The 17,500-nt window shown below is 42.3% G+C and overlaps 1 protein-coding gene across 6 annotated transcripts in view; it reads right to left on the reverse strand.

The window, feature by feature from the left end:
• The window catches only part of tenm3 (teneurin transmembrane protein 3), a 329,661-nt gene extending 317,855 nt beyond the window's left edge, over window positions 1-11,806 (reverse strand). For 4 of the 6 annotated variants that reach the window (XM_019879750.1, XM_019879749.1, XM_019879748.1 and 1 more), the window contains exon 1: window positions 11,742-11,806. The gene's annotated coding sequence lies outside the window, so the exon portion shown is untranslated. The remainder of the gene's footprint in view (window positions 1-11,741) is intronic. The other 2 variants (XM_019879746.1, XM_019879752.1) reach the window with 2 other exon arrangements.
• Between the last annotated feature and the right edge of the window lie 5,694 nt (window positions 11,807-17,500).

Genomic DNA, 17,500 nt, shown 5'->3' on the forward strand with positions numbered 1-17,500 from the left:
CTCGTCGTGGCGTGCATGCATATGTGCACGAGTGCATGGTCGTGTGTGTGTGTGTGTGTGTGTGTTTGTGTGTGTGTGTGTGTGTGTGTGTGTGTGTGTGTGTGTGTGTGTGTGTGTGTGTGTGTGTGTGTGTGTGTGTGGGTGTGTTGACTCTTCCACCATGTCTTGAACGTGAACTTTTTGAGGGCGTTGTATCCGTTGACCTGGCATTTTGTATCAACGACATGGCAAACCAGGGAAAAAAAAACAGTTCTGTGTTCAGTTGAACAGAAGAATAAGTCGGTTTGCATATCTTGGAAATGAAGCAGACAAAAACCACACTTGAGTTCAGCCCCGGTAGTGAGAAGTTGAGCGGCCATGCTGTACAGAATTGATGTCTCTTGAGAGTTCCTGCGTCTGTTAATTGGTGACAAGATCAATAATCCTTCTGAAAATGGAGTCTGGAAGTTGATTTTGCTCTTGAGAGAGATATTTGCTTAGGTATGTGCACCAGCAATTACTGCAGATCAGATTGCCTACTTGAATGTTCTTATTCAGGAATACATTCAGTACTGAGTAGAGCTGTTTCCACATCATCCTCTTAAATCTAAGCACTACTCTCTCTGTCACTATCCGGACCTCATTCTTCTGTTTGGACCTCTCATCTGTCTTTGGACATTGAAATTCGAGAGCAGGCATACTTTTTTTAAGCAGTGTGCCAGGAAACTGCACAACTTTTAAAATGTGTGTGCTACTTTTGCAGAGCAACACTAGCTGCTCCAAGCATATTAGTTGCAGGAAGATTTTCCCTCCTGTCAAGTTGGAAAAAGGAACTGAGTTCTATGTTGATTACAGTGAGAAAATCAAGTTGGCAACTGCACCATTTAACTTCACTCATGACTCTATTGCAGCCACATGTGTTGTCAGTATCAAAGGGACAAAGTTCACAAAAGGGAATGTATGTTGTTGTCGGACACCTTCACACGGGTGAGATCATCTTCATTTTGATCCATCCTGGGGACTGTGTGAACAGTGGTACCTCTACTTATGAAATTAATTGGTTCTCGAAGAAATTTCTTAAGTAGAAAATTTTGTAAGTCGAGACGCCTTTTCCATGTAAATGCCCTAATCCATTCCAAGCCCCACCAAAATTCAGACAGAAATATTTTCTAAAGCATAAAAATGCATCAAAATATGTAACAAATACATGTTACAATTAGATTATTGCACAATAAAGGAGAGTCATGCATAATGTAAACAACAAAGTATAAAGAATAAAAATGGTCATTTAACTTTTAACTCATCATCTTTTGCCCTCTTTAGTTCATGTTCTCTCTCAGAAGTGCTTTTTGCCTGGTGTTTTGTCAAGAACTGATCCAAGGACCTTTGCTTTTGTCGGCTTTTAAAAATCCTTCGAAAATGTCCAAGGGAAACATCAGCAAAGTGAGCGATCGCCCGACTGGTGAACACTTTTTCTGCGTGTTTCACATTTAGATAAAACTCGGAACACCTCGTGGCCCGAGGGGCAAACGACGAGGACGCTGCATAGACAAATATTTATCTATTTATCTATCTACATACATAGACACATACAGTAGACCCAACTGGTCAACACTTTTTCTGCGTCTTTCACATTTACATAAAACTCGGAACACCTCGTGGCCCGAGTGGCAAACGACGAGGACGCTGCATAGAAACATATTTATGTATTTATCTATCTACATACATAGACACATACAGTAGAGGTCCCTCTTAGCCCATGGGATGCCAGGAAGAGGCTTGGTAATAGCCAATGGCAGAGCAGCTAGAAGTATGTTGCATTCAGGAAACTCTGAGGAAATTTCTTTTACAGCCACTGTGCACTTGAGCGCAGATCTTTTGGACACTGTTGGGGTAAAGCGGCCTTCTTTCTTCCACGTGTTCGTTGAATTTTGGACGAGGAGAATGTTGGTAATCCAAATAAAGGCTGGAGTCGATGAACAGTTCCTTCGAAGCTTTTAATAACGGAATATTGCGGGCACCCGCAAATTACAGACAATGGCTGCGCGTCACGAGTGCGAAGCAGGAAAAGGCTCACATCATTTTTATACCATCAGAAGGGCGGTACCATAGTGTGATATCATAACTTTCATTTCTCCTAAACCGATTCTCAGCTTGGCGCATTCCAAAGTTTGTGCGTCTTCAGTAGGGAGTATTCCAATTCTAGGTGATGATTTTTACAAGGACGCCAAGCTACACTGCGGGCGTGGGAAAGTTATACAGCATGACTAAATATGAGCAGAATACAGACTTCAACACATAGCTCTCAAACATTCAGTATTGATGCGGAACAGCGCAGTCATACAGTTAACACAGTTGGTATTTGTCAAGCCCTTCACTATGGCATCCAATCCTAACAAAGGTTAGTCAAGAAAGTGTGCTAATCTTAGTAGTGGTGACAAACTTCAGTGGTGTAGTCCAGGGAAAAACGCGGGTAGACGGCTTCTACGCGTATACCTGCTTATTTTTCAGTCAGCATGGCATATACCCACTTCTCAATCCCTCTGGATGCGCGCTGTTCAGTAATATCTGTGAGCTAGATTGCCCCTTCTTTCCTCAAGGATGCTAAAGCCATGACCCAAACTCCTCTGCCTCTAACTGGGTAGTCCTTGGTTGATTAGGTTGGTTAACATTTGGCATGAGGACCGTTGAGACAATCAGAGGCAGAGAAGGGCGGGTCATGCCGAGGAAAATATTGCTAACATGTCAGGTGCTTGTGTCGCTCCAGTTGATAGATTAAGTCACTCTAGGTCTCTTTGAGAGATACGTGATTATTTAAAATGCAAGAAAGGCAGAACAAACATCTTTAAAGTGAGTGGTTGTATTTTTTTGAGGATAACCGTTATTTAGACACTCTTTCAAATGATGAACTGCCTCGTTTTCCTTGACTAATCAGGTAGCAATGGTGTAGTTTAAAATATGTACGTATGTTAGCGTGGGTCAAGTGGTAATCCCTGAACCCCACTCTGCCCGTAATAGTAATCAACACAAGTTTAACATAATGTGGGTTGAGTTGAGGATTTTTCATGAAGTGACCAAATCACACTTTTCAACCACAGAAAAGGGCTTTAAATCTTGAGTAACAAATGCTCCCACTGCATGGTGTGGACCCTCAAGGTAAACCTTTAAGATGGATTCAGTCACAATGTACAGCTCAAACTACATGGAACACTTAAAAAATTCTAGATCTTGATGAATGATATTCCAGTAGAAATGAAATGAGTTGGAAACAAATTAACATCATAATTGTTGGGAATAATGGAGGAATCATGAACAACTGGATTGACAATCATATTCAAAATAAAAGATGAAAAGAAATCTGATCACAGGATGACTGAACTTCTGTTTTACGCAAAGCAATTCAAAGACTCAGAGCCTCAGTACTGTGTGATTTTGCACTCCTTACAGCCTTTGGGCAGGATCCCGATGAGACTACTATTCTCCTGAGAGATCTTGGAGTCAAGTAAGTGACGGGAGGCACAAGGCTGAGTGAAGATGTAAACTGCAAAGTTAGCTGCTAGTGCTAACTACAAGTGAGCTAACCAGAATATATTTCTGTGTGAAGATACAATAAGCGATGTAGCTGGAAATGCAGATAAATCTATATAGTGCAATTGTCTGGCGACCAGCCTCTTGCCCAAGCACATCCACGACCCAAATGAAGATAAGCGATACAAAAAAATAAATGGATCAGTGATGAAAGTCCTCCGGATTTTCCCGGAATTCGGATTTTCAAATTTTCATGAAAATTTCTCCGGAAAATTGAGGAAAAATTGTCTAAAATTAATCCGGATATTAGTTGACAACATTGAACGAACACGCGTTTGCGTTCGTTGTTTTATTTTCACGAGCATAGCCATGTTGAGGCACTAACACTGGTAACAGGAAATAGATTTTCGTCTCTTTATAAACACACTTGCTAAACCCCAGTGGAACGAATAAAAGACGCCGTGGACAAGACAGTTGTCGTAAAAAATATATTTGGACAAAAAGGGAAACAAACAGATTGGCAGAAAAACGTGTCCGTCCGACTTCGAGCGTCGTGTCGTCTCGGCTAGCTTAGCTTAGCTGTTGTCGTATGTCGTGTGTGACATTGTTGCGTCGGCGCTGATTGGTTGAAATCAAAAGACGCGCGCGTGCGTACATGTTCGCGCTGGCGCACGCACAGCAGAAAGCAGCGGACTATCGACCGCTGAGGCGCGCTTTGCTCGAGTGGCGTCGCCACAACAGTAACTCCCTCGCCTCGCATTCTCATGGCCTCGACATATCTCGGAGATTTCGAAATTTCGGCGAGAAGTGTGTGTATGTATATATATATATATATATACACATATTTTTTTTTCCGGAATTTTCAGGAAAGTCCACTTTCATCTTTCATCTCTGATGGATCGATGCACTGCATAAGAATAGTGTACATCGCAGAGAACATTGGTCGTTTAATTATCAAGGATTTGTTTTAAATGGTGGAAGAGAGATAAAATGGTTGGAGTGGGGTGCTGAAGAGTTTCCAAGAGCATGTGGTTGGCACCTAGCAGTGATAATGAGACACATCTCACCCTGTCACCTCTCCACCACTATGACACCTGCAGCAGCTTTCAACTCGCCCACGCTGGCGTCCAAATATAAGTCCATCTGTCTGTTTTTATGACAAGGTTAAGTTTTCAAGTTAGTGTTTCCACTTCCCATTGTTGTACTGTACAGTGCCATACTATAGTATACTAAAATATACATATATATAATATTATACAAGCATGCCCACATTATGCCACAATGGATGCCTTTGCCTACCTCAGCTTTTTTTGTCAATAGCTCGCAGTTCTTGAAAGCTATTTCTACATAGTAATGGATGTATTTATTTTTATGATAGTACATCTGACAAAGATGGTCTGGTCCATCACTATGCCTATTCTCGCTACCTCAGGTCAGCTAACCAACTGCTCTTCTCGGGACCAAAGTTTAGGCAAGGAGGAATATAAACTTTTCCATTGCTGGTCCAAAACTGCAGAATGACAGGTAAGCATCCTTACTCCGTACTAGTTTTGAATATCTGCCTCAAAACCCATGCATATTCTTTACCTTTAACACAGTTTGAGACTGTGCCCTTGTTTTGGTGTCTTATGGATGGATGGATCTATTTTGTTGACGTTGTACATTTATTTATTTTCACAGTGTTGTCTATTTTTGTTGATTATTTCTAATTATGTTATGTTGTATTATCCATGGAGAGTCACGGTGTCTAATCACTGGTGAGCTATTTTTGGAATAGGCCTGCGGGCTATACTCATGTAGTCCCTGAGGGCTTCCTGGTTGGTGACCCCTGCTCTAAACAGACCAGGAAAAAACTTAACCATGCTTTTATCTCCACTACACTTAACTATTGTAATTGTCAGGAATAACAGCATTTTCATATAACGGCATTCATAATTTTAATTTTTGAGTAACGGAAAAATCAAGTTCATGACTTTACTTGTCATTGCAATGCTGTTGCTGTTGTCAATGATGTAATGAGCAGCATCAAGACAAATCACTGCAATGTGAACAGTTCAACCTTTTTTCAGTATTTGTATTATCTATACTGCTAACAATTGACATTATCATCAGCCTTCACACCATAAAAAGTAAGCCGCATGGCTGAGAGGTCATTGTTTGTCACACAGTCCTCAGTCATGGTTTTAATAAGTGAAATGCATGTAGTGACGCCCCTCGAGCGAAGCGCGACTCAGCAGTCAATAATCCACTGCTCTCTGTTGTGTGTGCGTCAGCAGACATGTACGCACGCGCGCGTCTTTTGACTCAACCAATCAGCACTGACGCAACGGACTTTCCACATCAAAGAGCTTTGATCTACCACACAAGCTAATATAGCCTAGCCACAACAACAGTGAAGCTAGTGAGTTGAGACGACACGATGCTCGTGGTCGGACAGACACGCTCTCTTTCTGTCATCTGTATGTTTTTCTTTTTCTATCCGAATATATATTTTTCTACAATCAATAGCTGTCCTGTCCACGTCTTTTTTCGTCCCACTGGGGTTTAGCCAGTGTTGTTATAAAGAGACCAGAAATCTCTTTATGCATACATTTCCAGAATATTTCTCTACACATTCATGGTTCAGGCGGAAATAAACGTGAAATTAAAAGCAGTGTTCAGACTTGTGGCGAAATGTTTGTGTCATGCTGTTTGGAGATATGACTTGAATAAATAAGCCATCATTTTCAGTCTACACAGTGACAGTGGTGTTGTTGACAATCACTCGGATTGGCAGTTAGCCAGCAAATGAAAAATCAGTGCATGACATGCAATGTGCCTTTGCTTGTGTGGAGCACATTGAGTTGCCTTGAAGATGAAATCTATCCATGTATTTTCTAATCTGCTTATCTTCACAAGGGTTCCATTAAACTGCCATGCATGTTTTTGGAACGTGGAAGGAAAACCCATGCAGGCACAGGGAGAATATGCAAACTGCACACAGGAAGGTCAGAGCCAGAATCGAACCCTGCACTTCTGCAAGACGGATGTGCTAATCAGTCGACCACCATGCCGCCCTGAATATGAAATTGAGGATACGGTGATCCCTCGCTATAATGGGCTTCATTTTTTGCAGCTTCAGTACATCGCGTTTTATTCCAAAGTACTGCTTTCAGGAAAAAATGCAGAATGATTCAGAGGTTTTGTACATGTCTGTGCGCATGATTTGTTCCCGGCGCGACGTTGACCAATGACAGCACGAGTGGATTTATCCCGTGAGCTGATTAGCTGCGCATCTTTGCAGCCCCGCCCAGCACCTTCCCTTCTGTCTCGTCACGCTGTTGAGTCTCTGATCGTTCGCCGGCCTCTCTCCGACATACTGTCTCTTCTGTTGTATTTGCGATATGCTCTATAAGCGCGGGGTGGGGGGGGTGATTGGGTGATTGGGCTTGTAGCAGCAGCAGCACTTCTCTCTTCGCCTTCTCCTCATCAATACCAATTAATTTTCTTTTCATAAAGACGTCGGCTGCGCGGGGATAGCTAGCTGGAGGCTCATGGCAGCTACACCGTCAGAGCGTAAAGTGAGAGTCGACTACTATGCAATCAACACAAGTCTCTGTCACGTTGCGCGGTGGTGGTGGACCCTAAAAAGCAGGCAAGAGGGAGGAGCAGGTTGAACTTGACGAATTGTATTGATAAAATACAGAGAAACTAAATCCAAAACAAAGTCCAAAGTATCAAACAAAAATCATGACTAAAGCTAAAACCTAATAGTGACCGAAACATGACTGAAACAAACATGACAGGAACAAACAATGTCCCGACAATGAGTGATCGGGGCGAGAGTCCTTTTATACAACTAATGACGTAATGACCAACAGGTGAGCCGCTGCAGGTGTAGCCCTACACTGCCACCTGTTGGTCACAAACAGAACCGTGACAGCATCTTCGCCTCTCTCAGAAGGCAATGCTGATTCATACTGTACAGTACTGTACTGTATAGCCAATGTACAGTTGTGCACAAAAAGAAAAAAAAGGGAAAGAAATGTATGATCAGCATTCACTTTCACTTACATCAATTTCTTGGATAATCTCTTTTATTTTGATCAGTTTTACTCTCTCTTCCAGTGTCAGCTCTTCTTGTCTTCATTGCTTGGCATCCAAAGGTCCGTTTTGTAGCCATTTTAGCAATGCAACGAAATACTTCCTGGACTACTGCGCATGTGTAAACCAGTGTGGTAGTTGCTGTTGCAGTTTCGGAGCAAAGCAGTAGAGGCTGAGGTTGGATTAGACTTTGGCAGAAAGCTTGTTTTGAATGTCGTTGCGAGGCAAGAGCAGAGAAAAAGATTTCGTATAATGGAACAGGGGGATGTTTTGTTCTAGGGGGAGCAGAAAAGTGGGAATGGCTTTCATTTTTTCACACTAGGGGGCATTTTCGCCCATGTAGGTTTCGTTGTAGAGGAGTTTCACTGTATATATATATATGCGGCCCGGTGGTCAACTTGTTAGGACATGTGTGTGTGTGTGTGTGTGTATGTTATAACTAGGCCTTAGACTGAGTTGATATTATTTTACCTTACATCTGTCTGTGCTGTACAACATGTAAAATCATTTTCAAGAAGACGGTAATTGATTCCGAGAATGTTTTTTTTTTTGTTGTTTGTTTTTGTTATTTGGTTGTTTTTTTTTTAATGCTCATGTCCATGTGAAATATTTTGTGGTATTTTTCCCGGCTCTTCCCTGGTCCAACCCTTAAATCTTCCATGTACAATCTGTCTGTTGTATGAGTGAGTCTGTCAGTATTTTTTGTCCTTCTGATAGTATGCTTAGCTTTCATACTTTTTTTTTCTTCTTTGCTTTGGTTGAAAACAAAAACACAAATATTTTGACAGTGTGCTAATTCCTCCTTTTCGGTTCACTTGTCTGCCCTCCTCATAACAAGTTCTGTCTCTATCCCTGAGCTGGATGCCTTTTCACCCTGCCAAGAAGGCAGACTAACATTTTGCATGTAGGAGGGCTGGCTGAGCTGTACTGTTCCTTTCCATATTTATGACTGAGAGGTGTGCAAGGAATTACTCCCACACCTCCTCCTGAATTGCCATTTTCTCCCTCAGCTTCCATTCATGTTCTCTCTTTCCATCGGTCAAAGATTCCACTGTGTTTACGAATCGCTGAGGGATTCCACTATACCTGAAGCACATAGTCTTGAGTCTCAAGCATGACACCCAATCCCCCATGCCATTGTTGCTTTTTATAATATCTGTGGTGTATAAATTCAAGAATTATTTTCTGTTTGCAAAACGTTTTGGACCAGATTTACAAAAAGGTTTGTGCAAGCAAAAACGGGCACAAAACCGATTTCTCAAATAAATGTAGAATCTACAAATCAAGCACACCCAGGATTACATCTGCAGCCCACTTTTACTTTTGTGCACCCCAATGTTTATGAATTGTAGTCCTAACAGTAAACAGTATCATCTCTCTTTTTACAATTAGTTCACCATGGGATTTTTCATAACATACCTTTGTTATGTTTGCTGTTGATGTTCAAACAGTATACTCTCGATCTGCTTGAAATATAGCAGGGAGTAATATAACAACTGGGAATAGCTACAAAAAGTTGTTAGATGAAAAGATTTAGGCTGAAGTCTGCATCTTCGTTTCTGTGTTCTGCAAGCAACTCCTCTGTCCTGCTGATCAATATACTGTAGATTCCTGTTGTTTGCAGTGTGATTTACACCCCAGAATAATGGAAAAGACCAATTATTGTATCTGATCTTGTGAATGTATTTATTTTGCTGCCCTCAAAAATATCGTTTCTGCTTGGCTCTGGACGAAGGCGGGCACTTTTTCCTCTGTTTCTGCTCCCCCTCCCCTTACTTCCCTGCTTGATGACTTGGTGAATGTGCTGTCTTCTGTCTCAAAAAAAAAATGATTGGGGATTTGGCTAATTGACACCATTGAGAGTCACAAGCTCTAAAAGACCTTCAAGGCTGTGTGAAGTTTTTCGGCCTGTTTCCAAAACAACTATTATCTCACCATACGCTCGGGTGCTAGCATTCCTATCAGCCCCTCACCCCTCCTTCCAAGCCCGAGACTGATAGCCTTCTAGCTGCGGACGCTTGACACACAAACACAAACACACGGCAATAACACGTGACACACGGATTCATTGAATTTTTATTCACTACGCCGTCGTGCCGTAACTTGACTGACTGAACGCTTGGAATATTCTGAGCAGCTAGTTGGACTGGTGGAGTCATGTTCTCCATTCCCCTCTTCCATCCTCCATGTACAGTGCACTACATATTAACTTTCAATATTGATTGTACTTGGAAATGCACTCTGCATGTGCTAAAGTTTTTTCTCAAGCTCAACCCGTGCAACCATTCAAGGAGAATATTTAGGGGTTATTTTCCCTCCTGTGCCCTTTTGTTTTCCTAAGATATCAAAGATATCAGAGTGCGAAACAACGAATCAACCGCCTGGCTTCCCGTTCTGTGTCCCTCTGTTGGATGATTGTTTTTGTTGATGTTGCTCTGGATGGGGTGCAACTGAGAAAGTAAATTCCTAGTGTGTTTTACATACTTGGCCAATAAATCTGATTCTGATTCTAAGAACCACAACTAACCCAATTAAGATGTTAGCACAAACTACAATCAACACAAAATCACCACACCTGAAATCTTGTTTTAAATGTAATTTAAGTTTAAAAGTAACACATTCAGCTGGACCCTCCCTTAGACAGGGCACAGGAAATTACTGACAGTCCGTAATAACATTGATTCATTCATTCATTCATTTTCTGAACCGCTTGATCCTCACGAGGGTCGCGGAGTGCGCTGGAGCCTATCCCAGCCGTCTTCGGGCAGTAGGCGGGGGACACCCTGAATCGGTTGCCAGCGAATCACAGGGCACACAGAGACGAACAACCATCCACGCTCACATGCACACCTAGGGACAATTAGAGTGTTCAATCAGCCAACCACACGTTTTTGGAATGTGGGAGGAAACCGGAGTACCCGGAGAAAACCCACGCAGGCCCGGGGAGAACATGCAAACTGTAACCCCCCCCCCCTCAAACTGACATTTTGAGGGGGGGGGGGGTTACCCAGATCCCTTTTTAAATTGATTGTGGCAGGTGTGTGGTGACTGCCATTTAATTGATTGATTCATGAATTCTCAATACAGCCAAATCTCAGTTGTAAGAGGGTGCGCAACCACATTATTTCGGCTTTTTATTTTTATTTCTCTTCTCGAAAAGACCCCCCAAAATACCAGTTGGTTATAGAGGTTAGAGATCACATTCATAGTGGAAACATTTTTAAAATATTGAATCTGTCTCTCATTTTCTCTGTCATAAAAACCTTGTATTTGAACAGTGGTTTCTTAAAAGTTTTTATATCCACTATATTTGTTTTACGTGTACAGTGTGCAGTTTGCGAGGAATAGGGACTGGGTCGGCCTGTAAAGTGAGAAAATGTCTAATTGATGGTTATCATAATTGCAGTGGAAACAAAAAAGCAAATTTTTTTGAATAAGTGGTGATATATCACCAAAACATCTTGCATGAGAAAAAAAACAATATTGAGAAAAACAATCAATTAAATACTGTTGGTGATTCTCCTGGTGCCAAATCACAAACACGCGGGGGTCCATTGTAACCTATATGTGGTCGTGTTGTGGTGGCTTATCGTAAGATTCTGAATTTATTGTTTTAATCCCAGCAAATAAATAGATAGATAGATAGATAGATAGATAGATTAAACTTTAGTAATTAATTTCGATATGGGACGGCAACCTTCTTTTGGTCAAATTAATTTCTTCGCATAAAGAGTTGTGAACACCAACCCACTTGATATTCAATGCACACCTTCATTTTGTATTTTCATTGAGGGTTTCTGGGGTCCTGTCATGGAGCCACATAGCTAAGGGCTTGTGCATTTTGCTTGTTTGTCTCTCACCAAAAAAAGGCTTCAGCTCACCCACGTCCCCAATGAAGACAACCGGTAAAGTAAATGCATAGAAAGATGGATCAATATTTTACTTTTATCAATTTACTATCAAAAATAAAACAAACAGAAAAAAAACACTGACCTGAGAAAACAATATAAACAAGACTGACCAGCAACAGACTTCAATGCTGTGTGCTTAATTTTGTCCCATCATTACATACCCTTATCTTTCAGTGTGCATGTGTGTGTGTTGGGTGTGTAAGTGTGTTTATATGCACGCGTGTAAGTGTGTCTGATAACCTTGCATGTGTCCGCTTCCTTTCACGATCTTAGATGCCTGCAGTCTGGTGAAAAGCATCAGGTTTCAGCATCTGGACACAGGCACAAAGATTGAAGTTAGTTAACACACACCATACAACACCACAAGGGATATTGATTATTCCAAGTATGATGTATCATAGCATATAAAAACACAAATGGACACATACAGTGGGGGAAGTTCCGCATTAAGGCAGAACCATAACAGGTCAGGAAACTTTTTTTCTTTTCTTTTCGTGTTGTCACATACGTTATCCATCCATCTATTATCTGAACTGCTTATCCTCACAAGGGTCATTGCCGTGCTGGAGCCGATCCCAGCCGTCTTTGGGCAGTAGATGGGGTACAAACTCTACAGAGGAAGTCTGGAGCTTGGATTCAAACCCTGGACCTCTGTACTGTGAGGCAGACGTGATAATCAGTCGATCACCATGCCGCCCATACAGTACAGTGCAGTAAATATGTGGCATAAGAGCAAATGCTAGCGGCCTGGTAAATCACAATGGTAAATCAAGTTTTTTACCAACTTGTGAAGGAATAATTCCCTCATGCCTTTGTGCAATTAATATTCCAGTATCTTTTGATACTGTAGATCACATTGGTCCATCAAACACTCATATCACATGATACTAAATGCTATTTAGACTTAACAGTTTGTTGCTGACATTGTTTTTTTTACCTGCATGAATTTAAAGAAAACATTTACTGACATGTATTTGGGGTTAATCAGAGGCACTTTTCTTTAGATTACATTTGGTTTTGTTTCATAGTTTTGTTTCCGGCGGGCCAGTGGTCCAGTTGTTAGGTGTTGACCTCAGTGTGCAGGCTTCAATTCCGGCTCCGGCCTCCTGGGGTGGAGTTTTCCCATGTTCTCCCCATGCCTGCATGATATTTCTCCGGGTACTCCAGTTTTCTCCACCATTCCTAAAACATGCATGGCAGACTGATGGAACACTCTGAATTGTCCCTTGTTGTGATTGTGAGCACGGATGGTTCTTCTTCTCTGTTTGCCCTGCAATTGTCACGATGCATGGTGGTGGAGGACCCCAAAAAGCAGGCAGGAAGGAGGAGCGGGGTGAACTAGACAAATTGTATGAACAAAATACTGGGGGATTTAAATCGAAAACAAAGTCATGAAAACAAAAAGAATCCAAATTAACAAACAAAAACCATGGCTGGAGCAAAAAACTAAGAGCAACAGAAACCATGACAGAAACAAAAAATGACCTGACACCAAGTGGTCGTGCCAGGAGTCCTTTTAACAGACACTAATGACACAATGACCAACGGGTGTGCAGCTGCATGTGGAGCACTACAGTGCCACCTGTTGGTCACAAATAGATCCATGACAGTACCCCTCCCCCAAGGGATGGATCCCAGACGTTCCAAAGTCACCCATAGGCTTGCTTCGCCGGGGAACAGGAACGGAGGGCGATGGCAACCCATGCCTCGCCGGGAACAGGAACGAAGGGCGACGGCAACCGATGCCTCGCCGGGGAACAAGAACAGAGAGCGAGAGCAACCCTTGCTTCGCCGGGGAACAAGAACGGAGGGCGACGGCAACCCTTGCCTCACCGGGGAACAAGAACGGAGGGTGACGGCAACCCTATGGCTGGGCTCGGCCTGACGTGGACGGGGCTCGGCCTGACGTGGACGGGGCTCGGCCTGAGGTGGACGTGGCCCGACTCAACATGGACGTGAACGTGACTCAGTTCAATCGTTCACGTGGACCTGGCTTGGCTCAAAGTGGACGGGCTCGGCCTACCATGGATGGGGCTCGACCTGACTGGGACCATGGGACAGCATGACGTGGATGGGGCTCGACGTGATGGGGAACATGGGATGGCCGCATAACATGCGCCGCCTGAAGGGGAATAGGTGTCGGCCGCAGACGTGCTCCACCAGGCACAGAGTGGAACTGGGACCAGTCGTTTGTACCTGCGGGGTCCAGTCGTTGGTCGGGTCATTCTGTCACGATGTGTGGTGGTGGAGGACCCCAAAAAGCAGGCAGGAAGGAGGAGCAGGGTGAACTAGACAAATTGTATTAACAAAATACTGGGTAAACTAAATCCAAAACAAACAAAGTCATGAAAACAAAAAGCATCCAAAAGTAACAAACAAAAACCATTCCTGAAGCAAAAAACTAACAGTAACAGTAACAGAAACCATGACAGAAATAAACAATGACCCGAAACCGAGTGGTCGTGCCAGGAGTCCTTTTAACAGACACTAATGACACAATGACCAACAGGTGTGCAACTGCAGGTGGAGTCCTACAGTGCCACCTGTTGGTCACAAACAGATCCATGACAGCAATTGGCTGGCAACCAGTTCGGGGTGTGACCAGCCTACTGCCCGAAGATTCCTGGGATAGGCTCCATCACCCACCGCGACCCTTGTGAGGAGAGAGAAAATGGATGGATGGATTGATAGTTTTGTTTCCTCGTGTGCTTTTGTCTTCCTCGTTTTGGTTTTGTTTCCACCTACCATCATGCAATGTGACAGAAGGATCCAACCAAAAATGAACCCTGGAGGCCTGAAGCGAGTGCTCGATCCTGTTACCATCTGGCTCTAGCGGAGCACATCCCACACACAATCTGTGGCCATCACCCATCCCTGTTCCGGCAGCACTTGACCTGCGGCACCCACCCATCACTGTTCCGGCAGCTCTCGACCTGCAGCCCCCACCCATCTCTGTTCCAGCAGCACTCGACCTGCGGTCGCCACCCATCTCTGTTCCAGCAGTATTGGACCTGCGGCCGCCACCCATCCCTGTTCCGGTGGCGCACGTCCTGCGGTGGCCACTGGCTGACTTTGGGGCGTTTGGGATCTGTCCATTGAGGAAAAGGTACTGTCATGATTCTGTTTTTGTTTTAATTACATTTAGTTTTGGTTCATAGTTTTGTTTACTCATCTGCTTTTGTCTTCCTTTTTTTGGAATTGTTTCCACCTGTTTTTGTCATTCAGGTCCCTTGTGTAAACCAATCAGCTCCCTCAACCGTTTTGTGTCTTGTCCAGGTGTTCCTTGGTATCTCGTCAGTCTGTTTGTATTTCGTTTCCTGGGTTCTTTCAGCCTTGGTCGAATTGTTGTGTTAAACTCATGTTTTTTTGTTTGTGTTGCTGTAAAATTGTTTTGTTTGTTTTTTTACTGCTATGAGTTTTGTCTGTTACGTTGGTTTAGTGGGGTTTTTCAGGACTTTGTTTTTGGATTCATTTTTTTCGAGATTTTTTTGATCAACTTATTAAATATATTCAAGAAATGCAGTATTTATAATGAATATGAGACAATTGATATAACAAGGAGAAATAATATATATGTATACAAACCGAAAGGTGTATAAATAGATAAGTATAGTACACATAAGGGTAAAAGTATTTGATGATGCGTAGATTTCTTCCTTTTCTTTATGTATTGAAAAATGATCAATTCATATTATTACACAATAAGGGGTAGGACTAGATAAGTTGTATACTTCTTCCTACTCCTTCGAGCATATAACTGTGATGATGTCTGTTTTACTTACTTTTTATTTTTCCTTTTATAATTTTTGCTTGCGTTTTGTCAATCTGTTATTGTATGTTCTATATATGTTCAATAAAAAAAAAAAGAGTGTACCCCTCTAAGTCGTTTTTAATACATTTTGTTCAGTACTCCCTGGTTCTCCTGATTTTCTGTGTCCACTACCATCACACAACATGACACCCCAGACTGTTAAACAGCAGAAGCTGTACATCAAGCAAGAATGGGACAGAATTCCACCTTCAACGCGTCAACAATGAGTTTCCTCAGTTCGCAAATGTTTATTGAATATATTAATGTGTTGAACAAAATGTCCCATAGAGTCTTCAAAGCAATCAACACCAATATGTTTTTACAGAAAAAAAGATTTAATTCGGGGATTCCCCGCTATTCAAAGGGGTCAGGGAGCGAGCACTGCGGTGAATCGCGAAAAGTAGTCGCCCCCAAATGCCTATTGCTTCACTACTTTTGTATTAGACAGGGGTTTGGCCGAACAGAGGATCCCCCCCCCCCCGCCCCCAAAGTATTCTGTGAGTCGCGAATCACACATATCAAGAGGAATACAGTACAGTGATAATTTATCTGAATAGCTCACCTGTTTGTAGCTATGCCCACCAAATTGATAAAAAAATATTGAAAAGGTACACATACAGTATTACACATATATACTGGGCTGCCCTCTTGGGTGTGAATGCTTGAGCCTCCTCATGGTAGTATTTTGACACTAGTATAGTCGATCAATGATGTCAAACTAAACCTTAAACTCCAGTAGCTGTAATGTTACCACAGAGATAATGTACTGTAGGGTCTGCATGTTAGTATAGTTGTATGTTGTATTTGTATGTGTAACTGCTGTGTTTGTGTTGAAGTAAATGTTGTTTGACGGTATGAAAGGAGCATAACAATGACTGATTTACATTTTCGCCATCTAAGGAGGTTTTGTATGATAGCATTAGGTAAGCGGACTTACACTAATGATAATGGCAGCAATGGTGTGCTGAAAGTACTTTGAATGAACATTTATTGTGACAAAGAAACTGTTTGAAGCAAGAACACATTGCCTCTCATTTGGAGAACTGTTAACTCTCTGCCGAACTGAACATTGCATGTTGAGAGAGGGCAGAATAAAGAGAAAAGAAAATCTGCAACCATACTTATTTGTTCTCATTGGCAATATTTACTGTCATGCTTCATTTGAGTTTAATAATAATAATGATAATACATTTTATTTATAAGCTCCTTTCAAAAATTTTTAAAATAGAATCATCCCAAAGAATTACATGTGCAACACAAGGAAACGAAATAAATGTATTTTCTTTCAACAATTATCCATCCATCTATTATCTGAAACAGCTGAATCCTCACAAGGGTCGCAGGCATGCTATCCCAGCTGACTTTGGGCACTAGTCGGTGTACACCTTAAACTGGTTGCCAGTCAATCACAGGGCACACATAGACAAACAAACATTCACACTCAGAAACAATTTAGACTAATCAATTAACCCAGCATGCATGTTGTTTGGAATGTGGGAGGAAAACCCACGCAGGCTTGGGGACAACATGCAAAATCCACACAGGAAGGCCGCAGCTGGAATCGAACCCTGCCCCTCCACGCTGTGAGGCCGACGTGCCAACCAGTCAATCACTGTGCCGCCCACAGCAAAATAAACCTGTTTTATTCATCTCACAAGAGAGGCCATTTTGCCACTTGCTGTCGATTGCAAATGGCATCATGGTGCCTAAGCACCTAGGTAATGACCAATCACGGCCCACCTGTTTTCTGAGTTTGGTCTTGGGATGATCGCAGGCTGATCTCCTGATTAAAGAACAATCATTGTGCCCTACTTCTGCTTTGTTTGAGCTGTCTGAAATGGATTTAATAAATGTCTTTTGAATTGAAATTTTGTAATGTGTTTTGTTTTAGGCAGTGAGGCATGGAATATTTTTCCCCACATTGAAATGTGTTGGTATGAACAATCTTTAGTGGTAATTGCAACACTCCATGGTGTCATTATTACTGCACTGTCAAAACTACATATTGCTGCTGTAATAAACTTTTGGGTGTGGAACACTTAAATATTAACAAATGCAAATTTAACACCAGTTAGTGTTGGGTCTTGATTTAACACCAGCAGATTTACAGTTCAGGGTTTAGTTGGCCTCCTGCTGAAGTCAGTTGGGATGGTCTCCATTTGCTTGCAATCCTGAATTGGATGAGGGG

This window comes from Hippocampus comes, unplaced genomic scaffold (assembly GCF_001891065.2).
Source record: "Hippocampus comes isolate QL1 unplaced genomic scaffold, H_comes_QL1_v1.1 scaffold158, whole genome shotgun sequence".
NCBI lineage: Eukaryota > Metazoa > Chordata > Actinopteri > Syngnathiformes > Syngnathidae > Hippocampus > Hippocampus comes.